Consider the following 21,758-nt stretch of genomic DNA (forward strand, 5'->3'; position numbering starts at 1 on the left):
AATAACTACAATTTTTGCGCCAATAAAAAAACGAATTTACTGCAAATTAATAGTTAGTACGGTAGTTTTTGTAGAATTTAAGTGTAGGTATATATATATATATATATATATATATATATATATATATATATATATATATATATATATATATATATATATATATATATATATATATATTGCATGTTATTTAAAAAAAATGTTTTTTATACATTTGCAAAGATTTCTAGGTAGACTTGTAGAATTGAGGAAAGAATAATGACTTTAATCCATTTTTGGAATAAGGTTGTAGTATAACTAAATGTGGAAAAAGTGAAGCTGCACTGTACATATGCACTATATATATTTAGATATGAAAACCAAACATTCATCAAATGTTCATGTCGTGAGACCAAATTAAAGGGACATGTAGAAAAAGAACAAAGCAGGAAATTATATTATAGAGATGACCCCTGCAAATTTGTCAACTTCAATGAGTAATCTTGAAAATATTATGTAATTTATTTGACATTTTTATGACAAGGCAAGCTTAGTCCAAATTCTAAAAGGTGGTGCAATTAATTTATGAACCAATAAAAGCAAGCAAAATGTACTTTTTAACTTGGATTTTTTTTTTTTTTTTTTGGTTTGTTAGCATTTCAGGTGTAGAGTAATGGTGTTCAGTTTTTAAACCATATAAAACCAACATCAAGAAAAAAAAACGTGTTTTAAATTTTTTTTCTTTTTTTTTTCTATATATTAGATTTTCTAATTGGTAATTAACCCCACTATCAGCAAAAAACAGTTAAATAAATGGTCTTGTTACTGTTTTATGCAAAGTTGATCCACAACCACTTACATAAAACAATATGTACCCTAACCTAACCAAGAGCTGATCTGATCAAATACCCTGTTAGTTCAATGAACATCTGTGTCTGACATTACCCAGCAAAAGTCAGGCTTTCAAAATGTTTTTTGTCTGACAGTACTTGAAAGGATTATTCAAGGCTGAGAAGTCTTGACATACTTTTCTGTTCTTCTCAGAGGGAGGGGAAGAAAGCCGAAGATGATAGTCACACTGAGAATCACAATGAAGTTCCTTCTAGCATATTCAAGAGGAACTACAAAAACCTTTTTTTTTTTTACTTTCTAAATAATAAATCAATATTTTTTTTTAGAAAATAATAAATAATGCTATAATATTGATAATATTGATGATAAAACCAGACAGAGCAGTTCATGCACTATTACAGGTCACCCAATGTGTTGACTAATGGTCAAACCTTAACCGCTCTCAGTCAGAATCCCTAAAAGGGATAGTCCACCCAAAAATTAAAATTACCTCACAATCCATCCTCAAGCCATCCAATGTGTATATGACATTCTTCTTTCAATTAATGTTATATATATATATATATATATATATATATATATATATATATATATATATATATATATATATATATATATATATATATATATATATATATATATATATATATATATATATATAAAAATCCTGGTTCTTGCAAGCATTATAATGGCAGCGAATGGCAGCCCCAAAAAAACATTTCCATGCATTATAAGAGTAATCCACACGGCACTGGGGTGTTAATAAAGGCCATGTGATGTGAATTAATGGGTAAAATATCTAGCTGGACCGTCCTCCATATTTCACTTTAAAAGTATTTACTACTTAAATTACACTAACTGGCTATATCTTAATTTGGTTACAGTATTTATGAATGTTATATTCCTTTAATACTCATTACATTTAGGGTCATAATGTCTTTTCAGATCTTGTCAGAGCTCAGGCTTTCATCAAGGCTCTTCTTTCTTCTATTTTTCAGTCAGGCTATCTAAATTAGCTGGGGTAAACCCCTTCGTCAGGTATGCAAGGCTGATTCACTCATGTGAAACTTTGTCATGCCAATTTTGGTAAAAACTCTGGGGTTTTGTAAGGCACAACTAAATGTGGCTAACTGCAGATGGTGAGCATATCCTCATTCAGCCACACTAATTGCGTGACGTTGGATATGAAGAGGAACATTTGTTCCAAGAAGAGAGAGAGAGAGAGTGAGAGAGCAAGAAAGAGAGAGATTGAGAGAGCAGGAGAGAGAGAGAGAGAGAGAGAGAGAGAGAGAGAGAGAGAGAGAGAGAGAGAGAGAGAGAGAGAGAGAGAGAGAGAGAGAGAGAGAGAGAGAGAGAGAGAGAGAGAGAGAGAGAGAGCCAACCCTGTTATTAGAGAGGTTATTATTGGGCCTTGTGACAGTCTAATGGGAGGGGGCTGTTGCAGCTAGGAGTGCAAAGCCACAGCTCTCAAACACCTACATGCCACACACAAATATCTCTCACACACAAACAGGAAGAGATGAGCTCATTTACACTAAATCTTTAGACAGACAATTGCAAAGCCACTGATTTAAACAGCACTGGGGTTCACACTGACAGTGTGTCCATCTCATGACGGACATTCACAGCAATCCTGTTCATCAGCCCGATACACATCATTCACAGTACAGTCCCTGACAAAAGTCTTGTCGCTTGTGTACAAATTGACCTAAAGTTCCGCTGAAATATATTTCTAATCAAGATTTTTTTTACAAGAAGTGGCTCATTTTAATCCCACCAGCTTTTGTGATAATGTTTCAGTGAAAAACTAAACTTTCAAAAAGTATTCTAATATTCACAGCTTGGTAAAGCCCATTGAGTCAATTTTTGTTGTCAATTTTTGTTGTCACCTTGTCATATGAGCTTTACCTGTGACTAATAATGGATCAATTAGGTCTCAAGTGTGTATAAAAAGAACCCCAGTACGCTAGACCTTCAAATCAACTGCAACTAGACCTCTGCAAACATGCCTAAGATTCACCCTGAGACTAAAGTTTTGATTATCAAGAGGCTGAAGACCAGATCCACTGCTGATGTGGCAGACACCTTCAATGTGTCTCAGCGTCAAGTACAGAGGATAAAAAAAAGATTTGAAGAGACTGGAGACGTTTTTGACAAGCCCAGGTCAGGCAGACCCCGCAAGACAACTGCTCGAGAAGACCGTTTGTTGGCTCAAAAATCCAAGGCCAGCCCATTTTCCACTGCAGCAGAGCTCCACGAGACCTGGTCACCTGAAGTCCCTGTGTCAACCAGAACAGTTTGTCGGATTCTGTCTCAAAATGGCCTCCATGGTCGAATCAGTGCCCAGAAGCCAGCACTAAACAAAAGACAATTGAAAAACCGTGTGGCATTTGCCAAGGCCCACAGCCTGCTAAAAGGATGGACGCTGGAAAAGTGGCAGAAGGTGGATTTTTCAGATGAATCTTCTGTTGAATTACACCACAGTCGCCGCAAATATTGCCGGAGACCTACTGGTGCCCGAATGGATCTGAGATTCACCCAGAAAACAGTGAAGTTTGGTGGCGGAAAAATCATGGTCTGGGGTTACATCCAGTATGGGGGTGTGCGAGAGATCTGCAGGGTGGAAGGCAACATCAATAGTCTAAAATACCAAGAAATCTTAGCTACCTCTTATATTCCCAACCATAAAAGAGGCCAAATTCTGCAGCAGGACGGTGCTCCATCGCATACTTCCATCTCCACATCAAAGTTCCTCAAGGCGAAGAAGATCAAGATGTTCCAGGATTGGCCAGCCCAGTCACCAGACATGAACATCATTGAGCATATGTGGGGTAGGATGAAAGAGGACGCATGGAAGACGAAACCAAAGAATATTGATGAACTCTGGGAGGCATGCAAGACTGCTTTCTTAGCTATTCATGATGACTTCATCAATAAATTGTATGAATCCTTGCCAAACCGCATGGATGCAGTCCTTCAAGCTCATGGAAGTCATACAAGATATTAAATTTGGGTCTTGCCAAAATTTGGCCTTTCTGTCTTGATTAAATGATAAATCTTTTTTCTATGAAAATTATTTATTTCAGTGCTTTAAACATCATTTGGGAGGGTTTTAGCTTTTCATATGAGCTATTTCTAACACCAATGAATTAATTAAAGGTCAGGTTAATATCAGGTATTTCTAGAAAATAGATAAGCGACAAGACTTTTGTCAGGGACTGTACATAGTCTTTACATAACTCTTACGAGATACAAAACAAATATTTTATATAAAATTATAACAAAAGCCAACAAAAAAAGTAATATTGATATATTTTTACAATTTAAAATACACTCACCTAAAGGATTATTAGGAACACCTGTTAAATTTCTCAATGCTTAATGCAATTATCTAATCAACCAATCACATGGCAGTTGCTTCAATGCATTTAGGGGTGTGGTCCTGGTCAAGTCAATCTCCTGAACTCCAAACTGAATGTCAGAATGGGAAAGAAAAGTGATTTAAGCGATTTTGAGCGTGGCATGGTTGTTGGTGTCAGACGGGCCAGTCTGAGTATTTCACAATCTGCTCAGTTACTAGGATTTTGACGCATAACCATTTCTAGGGTTTACAAAGAATGGTGTGAAAAAGGAAAAACATCCAGTTTGCGGCAGTCCTGTGGGCAAAAATGCCTTGTTGATGCTAGAGGTCAGAGGAGAATGGGCCGACTGATTCAAGCTGATAGAAGAGCCACTTTGACTGATATAACCACTCTTTACAACCGAGGTATGCAGCAAAGCATTTGTGAAGCCACAACACACACAACCTTGAGACGGATGGGCTACAACAGCAGAAGACCCCACCGAGCACCACTCATCTCCACTACAAATAGGAAAAAGAGGCTACAATTTGCACAAGCTCACCAAAATTGGACAGTTGAAGACTGGAAAAATGTTGCCTGGTCTGATGAGTCTCGATTTCTGTTGAGACATTCAGATGGTAGAGTCAGAATTTGGCGTAAACAGAATGAGAACATGGATCCATCATGCCTTGTTACCACTGTGCAGGCTGGTGGTGGTGGTGTAATGGTGTGGGGGATGTTTTCTTGGCACACTTTAGGCCCATTAGTGCCAATTGGGCATTGTTTAAATTCCACGTTCTACCTGAGCATTGTTTCTGACCATGTCCATCCTATTTATGACCACCATGTACCCATCCTCTGATGGCTACTTCCAGGAGTATAATGCATCACGTCACAAAGTTTGAATCATTTCAAATTGGTTTCTTGAACATGACAATGAGTTCATTGAACTAAAATGAACCCCACAGTCACCAGATCTCAACCCAATAGAGCATCTTTGGGATGTGGTGGAATATTGGAATTTTGCTTGGTCAAAAACAAGAAGAGTAGCAAAAAGGTGCCCTAAAAGTTTTTTTTATATCTCAGAAACACTGTATTCAGCACCCAGTTGTTACTCTGATGATGATAATGTTCGGTAAAACATGTTTCAGTGTGATAGTAGAGCAGTGCCATATGTTTACATGTACAACTCTCCAAGTAGAAGTTATTAAACACCACAATTTCATATCAACTCTGAAAACAGTAAACACATGTATTATATTTGCCATAAACATTCACAGATCAAAGGAAAGCACTTTGTGGACCATCCCATAATGCGTGCCCTCATTCTACTGTTCATATAAAAATGAAATATTAATGCTACATGCATCTCAATAAAGACATTCCCCTCAGTCTTCTCTGGAGAGACACCAAATGAGAAAAACTTAACAGCTCCTGTTGCTCACGTCCTGGAATTGCATTCTGTTTGCAAGGGAAATGGGTCATTGTGACAGGTAGAGTGTGGATTGGCCATGAAGTGATTCCCTATAAAAGCTTTCTAATGGAGACTAACACCTGCCACCCACCTTCCCCTAATGCTAGTGAATTCTACACTACCATTCATAAGATTGGGACATCAGTGTTATTTTTCCAAGTGGAATGCAGTGGGTGTATATGCAATGTTATATATATATATATATATATATATATATATATATATATATATATATATATATATATATATATATATATATATATATATATATATATATATATATATATATATATATATATATATATATGATTTACATGTTATTAAAGATAACATACTAATTATTATCTTAATAACATCTGTTAAGAAACATCTGTCTTCTATAAGCATTTGAGTGGAACTCATGCAGGAAAGGGTGTTGGCCCATATTTTTATGGGTGACAAAAACTATATTTTATTACTGCAGTCTTGCATGGCAAAATGTCCATCTGTCTTTTTGTGAGTATAAATGAGAGAGGTTGCACGGCATGAGTAATTAGTCTCTGAGGGAAAAGGGTCACCTTACAGTGGCTAAACAGATGGAACATAGAATAAATAAAATATATTTACAGAGACACACACACACAAAATAAATATAGTATATATACACAGAGACATATACACTCACCTAAAGGATTATTAGGAACACCATACTAATACTGTGTTTGACCCCCTTTCGCCTTCAGAACTGCCTTAATTCTACGTGGAATTGATTCAACAAGGTGCTGAAAGCATTCTTTAGAAATGTTGGCCCATATTGATAGGAGAGCATCTTGCAGTTGATGGAGATTTGTGGGATGCACATCCAGGGCACAAAGCTCCCGTTCCACCACATCCCAATGATGCTCTTTTGGGTTGAGATCTGGTGACTGTGGGGGCCATTTTAGTTCAGTAAACTCATTGTCATGTTCAAGAAACCAACTTGAAATGATTTGAGCTTTGTGACATGGTGCATTATCCTGCTAGAATAGCCATCAGAGGATGGGTACATGGTGGTCATAAAGGGATGGACATGGTCAGAAACAATGCTCAGGTAGGCCATGGCATTTAAAAAATGTTAAATTGGCACTTAAATGTGCCAAGAAAACATCCCCCACACCATTACACCACCACCACCAGCCTGCACAGTGGTAACAAGGCATGATGGATCCATGTTCTCATTCTGTTTACACCAAATTCTGACTCTACCATCTGAATGTCTAAACAGAAATCCAGACTCATCAGACCAGGCAACATTTTTCCAGTCTTCAACTGTCCAATTTTGGTGAGCTTTTGCAAACTGTAGCATCTTTTTCCTATGTCCTCTGACCTCTAGTATCAACAAGGCATTTTTTGCTCGCAGGACTGCCGCATACTGGATGTTTTTCCCTTTTCACACCATTCTTTGTAAACCCTAGACATGGTTGTGCGTGAAAATCCCAGTAACTGAGCAGATTGTGAAATACTCATACTGAGCCCATACTGACCCCTGTCCACTGCCGAAAGCGCCAACAGCGGTCATGTGAGCATCAGAACTAGACCATGGATCAATGGAAGGTGGTGGTCTGGTCTGATGAATCGTGTTTTCTTTTAGAAACACATGGCACCAGGATGCACAATGGGAAGAAGGCAAGCCGGCGGAGGCGGTGTGATGCTTTGGGCAATATTCTGCTGGGAAAACTTGGGTCCTGCCATCCATGTGGATGTTATTTTGACACGTACCACCTACCTAAGCATTTTTGTGGACCATGTACATCCTTTCATGTTTTACCGCCTGGCTTTTACAGTTTCTCCTCCCAACAAGTTTATCCTGCATTCATGTCATGTTTTAGTTTTTGTAATTAAGAGATGCCAACCCATGAAATTCTTCTCTGAGCCGTTCATGTCCTCTGACTCAGAAATGATGTGCTACTATGACAACCTATACCAACAAAATTGAATCTGCAGCAGTCAGGATCAAATTGAATCTGCAGCAGTCAGGTGGCATAAGTTGGTGCTCTTTAAGTTGTTTACATTGATATTTATTGCAATATTATGTGCTTTGAGACATGAGTAGTTTAACACAGTCTCGTGATGCTTTGCAGACTCTGCTCTGGCTATGCGCACGTTCATGGGTTTTGAAGGAGGCGTGGCTTTGGAGAGCACTCTGAAATAAGAGTGAGATCTTCAAAGCTAGCTTGCTGTTGCTAACTTCTCCAAAATTGCCTACTCTACCACCTTTAATGGTTAAATTGAGTTCTTTTTGACTAAATCTCACAAACCCTTTAATAATTACTGTAATATATATATATATATATATATATATATATATATATATATATATATATATATATATATATAGTAAATTATGACAAGCATTTAATGACACTACAGAAAAGGGGAAAATGTTTAATTGCCATGAAAATAATGTCACAATGGACAACACTTGTACGTCTCCATGTTTCATATGCAAAATATAAAGATTCACATTTGATTTTGGGGTGAAGTGTGATCTGCACGTTTTGTGATTTATCCATTAATGAAGCAATTAGCACTTGCACTACAGTAACTCCAAACTGTTTCAAGTATCTTGGTGATGCTTGAAATCACAGCTGACTCTCATACAGACAGCGGTTGTGACAGAATGGGAGTACAATGATAAATTGGTGTATTTTTCCCCTGATTTAATGCTGCGGTTTGGGCATCCACAAATGTATGGAGAGCCAACAGATTTTTCCCACTTTCCGAGCCACTTACCAGGGAGGAAACAATTACAACTTTTCATAAAACATTCAGCTCATTGAAGTGTCCTTGACCAAAAAAAAAAAAAAAATCATACTAGGAGGAATACAAAAGAACTATGAAGTACTGTACAGAAATGTACAATAGGTCAAATCTCTAATGAAAAGATGGCTGAAAGCACAGTGCCAATATGTGTCTCTCTCTGTTCCGCTTCAGGAGATGTCATCCATCACCATTTCTCTTCTGAATTCCTGAATCAAACCCCAGAAAGATCCATGACCCCTGTCTGCCCCTTACCAGCCACTTTCATCTCCATCCACCCATATCCATCTATACCTGTCTATCCTTCTCTGCTCGTTCTTGAATGCATATGGCCTTCGAAAACCGTAATCTCAGTGCTGTCAGCAGGAAACGGGAGCCTTGACTATCCTCAATTGCTCATTAATCAGTTAGATGAATGGAGCACATGCCAATATAGTGATGACCAATATAGTGATGACCAACACTCACTATAGGTGACACACACACACACACACACACACACACACACACACACACACACACACACACACACACACACACACACACACACACACACACACACACGTTACCATATGGAGAATGATTAACTGATAAAGGGCGATATTGATCCCGGTCTAGCGGTATACCATTGGAGGCAGCGTGATTGATAGCGTACCAAGGACCAGCATAATAGACTGAAATTTGATTTGTTCATAACACAATATCTATCTGACATTTATCTATTGTTTAAAGGAAAACGGATTAGCCTATGAGAACAAATGCATTAGTTATGATCAATAATAATGCAAGAACCCCCCTCCCCTCCCCCTCCCTCATAATAATCTATATAAGCGGGAGCTAACCTTATGACAAATCTTGGTTATCCTGAGTTTTTTTGTGCCAAGAGAATTGGGTTTTAGTTGTATCAAGACTTGCGTAATCAGTTGGCACAGCTTTAGCTGTAGTGAGGATGGTGGAGCTACTGAATCGATGCAAAGGACTATTGTGCATTTTGGTGACTCAAGAGCCTCTGTTTGCAGACTTCCTGCGAGCCAAAAATAAACTCAACTTGAATAGATTTCCTATCTTCCCACGCAGGAATCAGAGAAGCAGAGGGAATGAGAGAGAGAGAGAGAGAGAGAGAGAGAGAGAGAGAGAGAGAGAGAGAGAGAGAGAGAGAGAGAGAGAGAGAGAGATGTATTGGTGTAGAAGAATTGGTGTAATGTTCATTATCTGTCAGAAGGTTCTGATTGCATTTCTTAAGACGGGAAAGGTCATGTGTCATAGCTGGATATGATTCTGTAGTCTATGGATTCACTTGTGGGTCTTTTACATTGTACAGGCTATTTTATGAACAATGTTTAATAGACCCTCAAAGAGCTCAGATTCATATGAGGGGTCACTGTTTTGCTGGTTAGCAGAACATTGTTAGACTCTGCTGCCAAATGTTTTAACTAGACCCAGCTTATTCGAAACTTTACATTACTAAATAATATTCTGGCCAGTCTTTTAATTTTTAAAAGTGTTTTCATTAGCATTATAATTCTGAATACTTCTGAAGCCATGAAATAGTTTTACATGAGGAAATCCCCCAAAAATTTAACCAAAACTGACAGAAATCAATTATAATTCAAAAGAGAAGATGTGGTGTCCTATTTGTGAACAAATTCATCAGAGATATCGGGGCACTATATGAAGAAATTCAATTCTTTTAAAAATAGATTTTATGTTCCTTGAAAGGAAATTCATACAGCATTAGAACAACATCAGGGTGAGTAAATGATGAAGGTGCAATATCCTTTTAAATTTAACTTTGACAAAGCTATTATATGACTTAAAATATTTGCTTAAAAGACTTGATACTTTCATGATGCGTTTGCGAATTGTAAAATCACAATAGAAATGCCATCCCTATTTCCTTTTTCTACCTGAACCCAAACACTGACTAAAAATTAAACCAACTATTCAGTTTTAAAGCCAACATTTAGGTTTCACCATATGAAGTACATTTTAAGAAAATATGTGCACATAATTTTAACTGTGTACTGCAGTTTTCATAGATTGTACATGTAGATTAGATCTTGCTTGCCTGGCTAGGTTTTATTACGTCATGTAAAAACTCTTTTAAGCCTTTCATATCGACTCTCTCACTTTGTGGGTAATTTTGACAACGCAGGGCTTTAACATTTTGTGTTCGCAAGTCAGAGTTATAAACTCAAATAGGCATGACAGAAAAAGATCAGTAGATTTCATACAGTTGTGTAAATATAATGCATGGCTACTTTTAGTACTGGATTCAGTGTTTATGTGCACAAATATGTTCTGTTCCAGAAATATCTCAAAAGATGAGGGGTGAATGTCACCATGGTAACAGATGGCTTTAATATAAATTGCTGCAGTCCTTCTACAAAACATTTCTGCTCCTTTTATAAAACGTCTGGGCATGACTCCATCAGGCATTGGCATCTGGGAAAACACCAATGAACATTCTAGCAAAACAACATTCAATATTAAAATCCAATTCAGTTTAATTAATTGACCTCTAAAGAAAGCTACTGTTAAATCCCAGACAGCTGTAGAAGAAATGGTCACATCCTCAACCACAAAATTAATATTATATTAAAACAAAATTATTATTATTATTATACAGTACATACAATTATTGCATATGTGTAAATGAACGGACTAGAGGATATATTTCTCATGCACTAAATAAAAATGCAGTAAAAAAAGAATACAGAGGTAATTATGTAAAAATGTTGCCATAATAAATAAGAGTTATTTCCTTTATAGCTGAATGGTTTCAATGTCATGTCTGCAAAACATTGGCATTAGCTGATTAAAACAAGTTATCCGGAAAATTGCATTGCAAGGATTCCATCACAAGGACAGTGCCAGCTGTGGGAAACAAGGGGTTGTGTTTAGAGGGAATGTGGAAACTGTGGAATAGCTTTCGCTTTATTTTGTAGTACTTCATGGTTTTGAGAGATTGTAATTAGCCAGTAGTACAATAAAGGGCAAACAACATTTGGTAAACTATTTAGTAGCAATGAACTAATGCCTTTAAATGAATGCATGCATCAATGAATGAAACAATTTAGTATTCTGTATGCCATTTTAGTACACAATGGCACAGTAAAGCACTTACATCGAGAAAAGTATTAAAAGTTAATGCATAAAAGGTTGTGTTATTTAACCATAGCTGAGTATGTCCACTATTCCTTATATAGAACTACAATGTACAAAAGTCGCTCATTAACATATGCGTTAAAAACTACAGAAATATCGCTATTTTATTCTCTAACAAAACCTTGAATACAATGCTTGTAATATCAAATTATGCAGTAAATCTTAACTTTTCAATTTTTTTACTTATCTTATTAACAGTTATACATGTACTTTATATAAATGTATGTTATCAAACTGGATAAAGTAGTATCATAGAATGATCCTTCAGCTATACAGTTCTCAACCTCGGCTCCGTTTACCATATTTAAATCCCAAATTACAGAATTAAAAAAAAAACAATGCAGAAACCCTTAAATTCAGAGATTATTTTGTCGGAGCTTATGTGTTGCTGGTTTAATTCTAATTATTTCATGCATTTATTCATTAACTATCAAGTGCTTGGGTAACTTTGTAATTGTTTACTTTTTTCTGATGATATCTTTTAACAATGAACTGCCTTCATTTGTAATATGACATGTATGTAATATTCCCAATGCAGTCCGGTACAAACTCTTCAGCAACAGGTTTGCGTTCTCTGAATTTCAGCCATATGGTCATCTGGCTTTAATTGTTTCATGCAGATATGTAACATCACCCTTTGTTTGGTGTAATAAGCGATGACCTCTCCTAAGCAGTGTGAACATACTAAAGGAAAAGGCACACCACTGGGTTTTCAAACTGCTAAATGACCTTTTAATGATAGGGCAAGCATTTAAATAAGGATAATTAAAATTCTATTGGATTGGATTTCTAAGCAACTATGTGGAGTGATAAGGGAGATGTGGCTGAATCAGGACAAAAACCCAATGGAGTGGTATTCCCCAGGTGGGTTCTGTCCTTTAATGTAGCAATTTCTAATCACTTGAATATATCTGCCTTGATTGACACATACTGTACTGCCTACAACTGCACACAATGAATGGAGCATGCTTCTATTAAGATAACACAAAGCATTTATCTGTTGACTTGATTCTTATCTGACTAGTATCGATACTCCCACTGAGCTATTGAAAACAGGGTCGTGACCGTTTAAATCAGGGGTGTCCAAACTCGGTTCTGGAGGGTCAATGTCCTGTAGAGTTTTGCTCCAAGTTGAAGTTTGTAGTAAGACTGGGATTAGCTGGTTTGTGTGTGTTTAATTGGGGTTGGAGATAAAGTCTGCAGGACAGTGACACTTCAGGAGCACCATCTTGCTTCTACAAAATCTAAAACGACAGGTAAACACTTACTTGGCTGATACTTTTCTAAAGTGTGTATGTTGGTATTCAAAACTGAGTTGAGTTTATAAAACTACATTCCTATTGAAGTACTGTCCTTTCATAACAACCAGAATCTTAACATAGTAGCATTTTAAAACTGTTAAAAGAAGCATTTGTAGAGATGCATAATATAGGCAAATTATTGGGGTGGGTGTAAGAACACACTCCCATCCATATATTTGGTTCCCCAATATTGAATATATTCAAGGTTTTAGAATGAACTGGTAGCTAAATTCAAATGTTTTATTATCACGGATGTTTAACACTGGAAGTCAATATGAGTGTTTTCATGGGTCCAGGCTTGTCATTTTTTCTCCACTTTCCATTTCACACTGAAACACATCTTTAGCCACTTTCCCCTCATCCTTGTCTGCGAAAATAGTGCTGAGCAAGTAAATAGTATAGCAGCCATCTAGAAAAGGAGGATGGCTCATGAATATTTCAAAGAAAAGCTACCTCTGGTCACACTAACAGTGCCAGAAATTCAATATATAACACACACACACACACACACACACACACACACACACACACACACACACACACACACACACACACACACACACACACACACACACACACACACACACACACACACACACACACACACACACACACACACACGATTTTTTAGGAACACCTGTTCAATTTCTCATTAATGCAATTATCTAATCAACCAATCAGATGGCAGTTGCTTCAATGCATTTAGGGGTGTGGTCCTGGTCAAGACAATCTCCTGAACTCTAAACTGAATGTCAGAATGGGAAAGAAAGGTGATTTAAGCAATTTTGAGCGATTAAGAAATTGCCAGATGGGCCGGTTTGAGAATTTCACAATCTGCTCAGTTACTGGGATTTTCACGCACAACTATTTCTAGGGTTTACAAAGAATGGTGTGAAAAGGGAAAAACATCCAGTATGCGGCAGTCCTGTGGACGAAAATGCCTTGTTGATGCTAGAGGTCAGAGGAGAATGGGCCGACTGATTCAAGCTGATAGAATATGGAGCTAGAAATATGACAAAATGATCTGAATTTGAATTGTATAAATCTGAATTATTGACAAGTGAAATCTAACAAAATTGAATATTATGTTGCATTTTACATAGAACTGAATTTGAATTTTTAAATGTTAAATATAAAACATTTGAAATGTTTTTATGTCGAAATTGTAAAGACATGTATTTTCAAACAGCAAATATTTTGTTCTGAATAAATAGACTGCAAATATTCAGTTTTTGAAAATACAGATTCAAGATTTCAGATGAAGAATAAATTCAGATCATCAAAATCAATATTCTAAAATTCAAACCGCAGAAATTCAGATCTTACAGAAAGTAGGCCAGAGGTCATCATCAGGGAAGAGTAAAGGATGTCAGAAAAGTCCAACGGTGCACCATCTGATCATTTCATTTCCTATTTGTAATGGAATAAAGAGAAGATCAAACAGCCCTTTTATACTTTTTGTTTATTTTAGATTAATGCACGGAAAAAGAGATTTCGGCTAGATTCCTCATTTTTTCGTGCTTGATTTACAGATCGCTGATTAGTGAAGAAAATCTAAAAATTTGACGTCATCTGTCGTTCTCCAGGGTTGAATCCAAAATCGCCCCCTAAACCCTCACTATTCCCTACTTTATTCCACTAATACAGTTAACTTGAAAGAGTGAATGAACGTAGATCCGATGAGTTTTTTTTCTTTCTGTAAGATCTGAATTTCTGCAGTTTGAATTTTAGAATATTGATTTTGATGTTCTGAATTTCTTCTTAATCTGAAATCTTGAATCTGTATTTTCAAAAACTGAATATTTGCAGTCTATTAATTCAGAACAAAATATCTGCTGTTTGAAAATACATGTCTTTACAATTTTAAAATAAAAACATTTCAGATGTGTTCAATTTCAAATGTTTTATATTCAACATTTAAAAAATTCAAATTCAGTTCTATGTAAAGTGCAACATAATATTACATTTTGTTAGATTACACTTGTCAATAATTCAGATTTATACAATTCAAATTCAGATCATTTTGTCATACTTCTAGCTCCATAATAGAAGTGCCACTTTGACTGAAATAACCACTCATTACAACCGAGGTATGCAACATCCTCTGATGGCTACAACTCATTCTGTATGATTTTGCATTTTGAAAAGTGGGGACATGGGTAATGTCCTCATATTTCACCCTCTCCTTGTAATACCCATGTCATTATACACATCTGTGTCCTCATATTTCACAAAAACATGCCCACACAAACACACACACATGCACCGCACCGCAAGATTTTGGTATGAATACATGTCCAGTTACACACTAAATATATATATATATATATATATATATATATATATATATATATATATATATATATATATATATATATATATATATATATATATATATATATATTCGTACTAAACTCTTTTGGTGCAGTGCACATGTGTACTGAACAGTCAGTCTGTGTTCACACATGAACATATTAAGTATTCAGTCCATTTTATAATGAAATTCAAATGATAAATGCCGTTTTGTCGCTCTTTAATGTGACGTTACTGATAACTGTATAGGTGCGTCAGTTCAAGCGGTGACATGGCACTCGAGGGAATGTGATCATCTCTTCCTAAAGAATATCTTAATATATTGAGGATAATGAAATGTATCATATGTTGTATAATTGCTCAATCAGCGTTTTAACCACGGAAAGACGTCAAAAAACAGCTTGTAAACAATGTCACGTAGTATTACATTGACCTCAGAAGTCATTCAGTAGGGGTTCAGTCTTCGACTGGCTGGCAGATCATGTGACTGTCAGTGGGTGGTGGCAGCTGCCAGTCTGATTCTGGCTGGTCACATGATCTGTCAGTGGCCGCTCCTACCAGCCAGTTGAAGATTGAACCCCTTCTCAGTCATTCAGTGTCCACAGCTGTTAGTTCATTAGAAAAATGAACTCTTTCGCTAAATATATGCACTATATTAGCCTATATAATCATTATATTCTACTGTTGGCAATGTCTTGATTATTTAATGTATGTTTAAATAAATCTGTCATTAAAATGACACACACTATGTATAATGATTGTAATTTAAGAACAAATTGAAGATTCAATGACATTTAGAAGTTAATTCAATGTTAGCCTCATGTTTAAATGTTTGCATAAAATATGTTATTTGAGTGTTATTATATCTAAAAAAAAAAAAAAATAGCAACTGAATTTAGGCTAATAGATTGGGCTCTGTTGTCAACCTTGCAAGTAAGGGCTCCCTTATATTTAAGAACCTTTTAGTTATGCTTGAATTAATTTAAGGACAGACAATTTTTTTTATATTTAATTACATTATATATTGTTGTTGTTTTCTGAGTTGATATTACACTGCAAATGAGAAGTGTAAATCAATACAATATGCATTAAGATATAACTTTAGCAAAAGTAAAGGCCTGGTTGTGTTTTATTGTATAAACTATAAGCTGTTTTATCTGACAAAATTGAAGTGAGGTTGTTTAAAGTTAGTGCAGATGTTATCTGTCAACACATATCCTCCACTGATTAGCTGCTAGTCCCACAGGGCTTAAGAAATCTCTTTAGGCCCAGCATATGTGACACTACTCCATTTTTGCTTTTCAATCAAGCCATGATTGCAGCCTGGGAACTACAGACCACAAAGACCCCTAATCTAGCCAATCAATTTTAGCAGTCAATCAACTGAAAACTCGAGTTTGAGTTTTAACGAGTAAAAAAAGACGATGTGTCAACAGAAAACACAAGTGCAAAGATGCTCACAAACAGACATAAATCACATATTTCAAGAAAAAGAAAGTTTAGATACATTATGTTAAGTATATACACTGTAAAAGAATTCAGGTCCAGACACCTTGTTTCTTTCTGCTTCATTTGTAACACAATTAATATGTCTGCAAAAAATGTAATAATAATAATAAAAAAAAAAAAAAGAATTCAGGTCTCCAATTGAAAATGTTCTAGTGTCTGATCACATCTACATTTTTGAATTGAATTTCTGTGAATTAAATTGCATCAATAGAATTTCCATTCGGCCAACTGAAAAGATTAGATGTGAGGTCACTAGACAATTTTATATTTGAGACATTTTTTTTTTTTTTTTTTTACAGTGTAACAATATCTTGCTTCATTTCCATCCCTAAATGCAAACAGATCTCAATAGCATATTTTTTTCATGGATACAGCGCATCCGGAAAGTATTCACAGCGCTTTACTTTATCCAGACGATGTTACAGCCTTATTTCGAAATGGATTAAATTCATTATTTTCCTCAAAATTCTACAAGCAATACCCCATAATGACAATGTGAAAGAAGTTTTAAAAAAAGGACACAGCCTTTGCTCAATACTTTGTTAAAGCACATTTGGCACAAATTACAGCCTCAAGTCTTTTTGAATATGGTGCTACAAGCTTGGCACACATTTTTGTGTACAGTTTCTCCCATTCTTCTTTGCAGGACTTCTTAAGCTCCATCAGGTCGTTTAATCAAGTCTGGGCTCTGGCTGGGCCACTCAAGGACATTCACAGATTTGTTCTTTTGGATGATGAACCTTTGCCCCAGTCTGAAGTCTTGATCCTGATTAGTCTCCCAGTTCCTGCCACTGAAAAACATCCGCACAACACAATGCTGCCACCACCATGCTTCACTGTAGGGATGTGATGAGCGGTGCTTGGTTTCCTCCAGACATGACCGTTGCCATTCAGGACATCAGGTTATTGGGCACCTCCCTGACTAAAGCCCTTCTCCTCAAATCGCTCTTTTTGGCCGGGCGGCCAGCTCTAGGAAGAGTCCTGGTGGTTTTAAACTTCTTCTATTTACAGATAATGGAGGCCCCTGAGCTCATTAGGACCTTCAATCCGGCAGAAAATATTCAGTACCCTTCCCCAGATCTGTACCTCGATATAATCCTGTCTCGGAGGTTACAGACAATTCTTGGTTTGTACTCTGACATGTACTCTTAACTGTGGGACCTTATATAGACAGATGTGTGCCTTTCCAAATCATGTCAATTAACTGAATTTACCACAGGTGGACTCCAATCAACTTGTAGAAACATCTCCAGATGATCAGTGGAAACAGGATGCATCTGAACTCAATTTTGAGTGCCATGGCAATGTCTGTAAATACTTACGTACATTTTTTTTATACATTTGGAAAAATTTTAAGCAAACTTTTTTCATGTTTTTTTGTGGTATTGTTTGTAGAATTAATGATTATAGAAAATAATGAATGTAATCCAATAAATCTGTAAAAAAAATAAGAAAATGCAGAAAAAGCACTGTGAATACTTTCCATATGCACTGTATACAAAAAAATGGTAGTATATCTAAAAAGTACTAGAGGGTACTTTAAAAAAAAAAAAACGGTTTTAAATAAAAGATCTAAGTGTATAGTCTAAAGCCAATCAAACAGTGGCATTAACCCATGGCCTGGCAGCTATACTATTCACATACACACACAGAAAACCACCACTTTAACTCTACACTAAATGCCACAGTTTGCCAACTTTATTTGCTTGCACACAAAAACAGCCTTGAGTACCCACAAACCTGCTTATCTTGGTTATCCAGCAAGACTTTTAGTCAAACAGCTTCACCAGAAAGACAATGTCAGCCCACCAGCTCAAACCAACATAAACAATCCTGGACCAGCATTGAAATTCATACTACATTCCCCTAAGGTGGACTGTTCATTCTGGTGTAAAGTCTCGAGCTAAAAACACATGAACATCAAGTCGTAATTTTGAGTGGGGGAAATAGTTCTTATTTCTACTCCTGCTGGTGTTCTCCCAAATGAAGCACTTTATCGTATTCCTTAAACCAAACCTTCATAGTTTAGGTGTTTTTATGAGACGTAATCGTAATTGTTTTTATCAGTTTTTCTCAAATTGAGGCCAATTGTGTCCAATATAGCGATGGAGATGATCCTTTCCTCTTGCCTTAATTATTGCAATTCTCTTTTTACTTGACTTAATTTCATCAAAGACATCACATGCAAGTTTACACCAATTTAAATGTCTTTACACTGGCTCCCAGTTAAATTTAGAATTCAATAAAAAATTCTTGTGATCATTTTTAGAACATTGCATGGTCAAGCAACGGCTTACATAAAGTTGCTGCAACCTTAGAATTCCAGCAGGAATCAGAGATCCTCTGAACAGAACTTGTTAGATGTCCCTCCTTCTAGACTGAAGACTAATGTTGACTGTGCCTTTGAGGTTGTGGCACGTCCTAGATTGTGGAATGCTCTCCCTTTGGATTTAAGATCCATGGACATTTTTAAAATGCAGCTAAAAACCCACTTGTTTAAACCTGCTTTTGTCTAATTTTTTCATTATCCTTCCATTCCCCCCTGCATCTTTTAAATCTGGTTTTCTATTCTAACGGCTGTCACTCTTATTTTGATTTCAGTTTTATATTTGTATATAAAGCACTTTGTGACGTGTAAAGGTGCAATATAAATAATACGTGGTTGACTGTGCATTATTCTCCTTAACACACTGAAACTTCTATTAATAAATGGGCACAAAGTATTGATTCAAGTTGAAATTCTTTTAGTATGTTGGAAGAAAGAGAAAGAATTTGTTGTGAAACTAGCAGAGAATCAGAAATTCGTTGCCAGGGACAACAGGCAAATCTACAGTTTAGTGTCTTACGCAAATATCTGAATGCAGAATACCACAGTTGGCTAATCAGAATCAAGAGTCTGCATAACTAGTGGCTGGCCTGATGAAACCATATGTGGAGTAATGTTATTTATACTCTTACATCAATCTGCTGTAGACGAGAAATCACGGAGTGGGGGAAGGAAAAGCATCTGTAACAATTTTAATGGAATCAAAAGGTTAGCAAGCGCTGGCTCATTATGTCAGACATCAGGCAGTATGCAGAAATCCATTATGCATCAGCACATGAAAACGAGGAAATGCAGGGGAAAAGAAGAGATAAGGGAGGAGAAATGTCAGAAAGCTGAGCCGCAGGCTGAATCCTCCGGTCCGCCTGGGATACGTCAGAGTGCGAGTTTGTGTGCGCAAGTGTGTATGTCTGTGTGTCTTTGGGAGAAAAGAAGCACATTCCCACCCACTCAATCCCATGATTCAACCGAGCCTGCGCCAAGCGTGGGCTTGAGAGAGAGAAAAAGAGCGACAGAGAAAGATCTCTCTTTCAGAGAAAGCGAGAGAGAGAGAGAGCGCGAGAGAGAGAGAGAGAGTGCGCCGTGTCTTTCAGCTGGTGTTCAGGCAGTGCTTTGAGGATGCAGGGCCTCAGGATGGGGAGAGTGGGCAGTTTGCACCTGACAGCTTCAGCTCATCAGGACACGTCTTAAGCGTAATCTGGGTTCAGTACAAGTTAAGCTTAATTGGGAGTGCTTGCATTTGACAATGTTGAAAAATATTTCGCCTGTCCTTGTTTTTTTATCCAAAGAAGCACAATTCTGAGTTACACTGAGGCACTTACAATGGAAGTGAATGGGACCTCTATAAATAGAGGCTTTCGTACAAGATGTACCTTTTCAGAGTTCCTAGATTTAATGGCACCGCAAGAACTAGGAACGATTCTAGTTCTAGGAACAGCTTTTGAAGCAGATTGGCCGAATGCATGCGAAACACCAGCACCAACCATTTATAAAAGCAGTGTGTATACACACAGATTATAGCATATATATTTACTCCAGAAACTAACTTTATGAAAATGAAAACAGTGATAGATGGACCTCTCAACCTTTAAACTAAAGAGAAAATCCAACGCAACTTTGAGGGGACCAAGCTAAACATGATTATGCATTTCAGCTCAGGTACTGACAGTGTACATCAACCACACGGCAAACGCTAATAATTTTTCATATACTGCCTACTTTCTTTGTATAACAGTTCCATCTAATAATGTATTAGACAGGACTGTTAAACAGACCGTAAACCAATAAAGATGGAGAAAGTGTGGTTTACGTCACATCAGAGTTCCTACTGGCGTCCGAATGCAACCAAGAAAAAAAAGTCCATATGGGAACTATTAGTTTTTGGGGAGTTAGTCATTTAACAGTCATTTTAAATTGGAATAATATTTTGCATTATTACTGTTTTTACTTAGCCTGACGTGGTCATACTCAATTGTAGTCAGAATATGAGTCTGAAACTGCTCCATTGGGCTGTGATTATGAGGCGTGTTCAACCGAACCAGGAAAGACCTCAATTGGACAGACCTACAACCAATCAGAGCAACGAAGCGACGCATTGTCAAATGTCAACAGAGCTCAACTGCACTGTGCTGCCAAGTTCGCGGTTTGCCCAAAGGTTGTTTTCCATGTCCACAGGTTGAAGCGAACTCAATTATGTGATATATAGGAATGCAAATTTTAGCTGGCAACCGTGCCAAAATAACATACATTTTACCCCAAAAACGGCATTTTTTCCCGGAACACCCCCGATAAGCTATTGTTTTGGGCTAGTAGTTGGCGGGTTTTGTTGTAAAAACTTGGCAACTCTATCTGCACGCGCGCTGGAATAAACAATATTTGCCAGTGCTGTTAAAAAAAGAATTAAAGGATACACAGAGTACTTATCAACATGATCATCATTTCTGAGAGAAATAGTGAAGATGAATGCTTATATAAACAAGTTCTTCATTTAGGATTTGAACAAATTCAACCCAAGCGCCTTTGATGACGTGATGATTACGTTACTGTTCATCATCTGTCCATCATCGTCTCAAGCCCACCCTGACAATGTGATTGTGCCGAACAGTTTCTGTTCAGGCATAATTACTCCTCTATGGATCAAGTCCAGACCGAACCTCCCGAGCTCAAATGTTGTGAGCGGGGCTGAGTTCGGCTGCCATCAGGCTAGTTTTTACTGTATTTTT

General features: G+C 36.9%; 1 protein-coding gene across 3 annotated transcripts in view; it reads right to left on the bottom strand.

Annotated features, from left to right (window-relative positions):
- dlgap1a (discs, large (Drosophila) homolog-associated protein 1a) overlaps positions 1–21,758 on the bottom strand; it is a 145,922-nt gene that overhangs the window by 54,462 nt on the left and 69,702 nt on the right. The window lies entirely within an intron of this gene.

This window comes from Pseudorasbora parva, chromosome 9 (assembly GCF_024679245.1).
Source record: "Pseudorasbora parva isolate DD20220531a chromosome 9, ASM2467924v1, whole genome shotgun sequence".
Classification (NCBI taxonomy): Eukaryota; Metazoa; Chordata; class Actinopteri; order Cypriniformes; family Gobionidae; genus Pseudorasbora; species Pseudorasbora parva.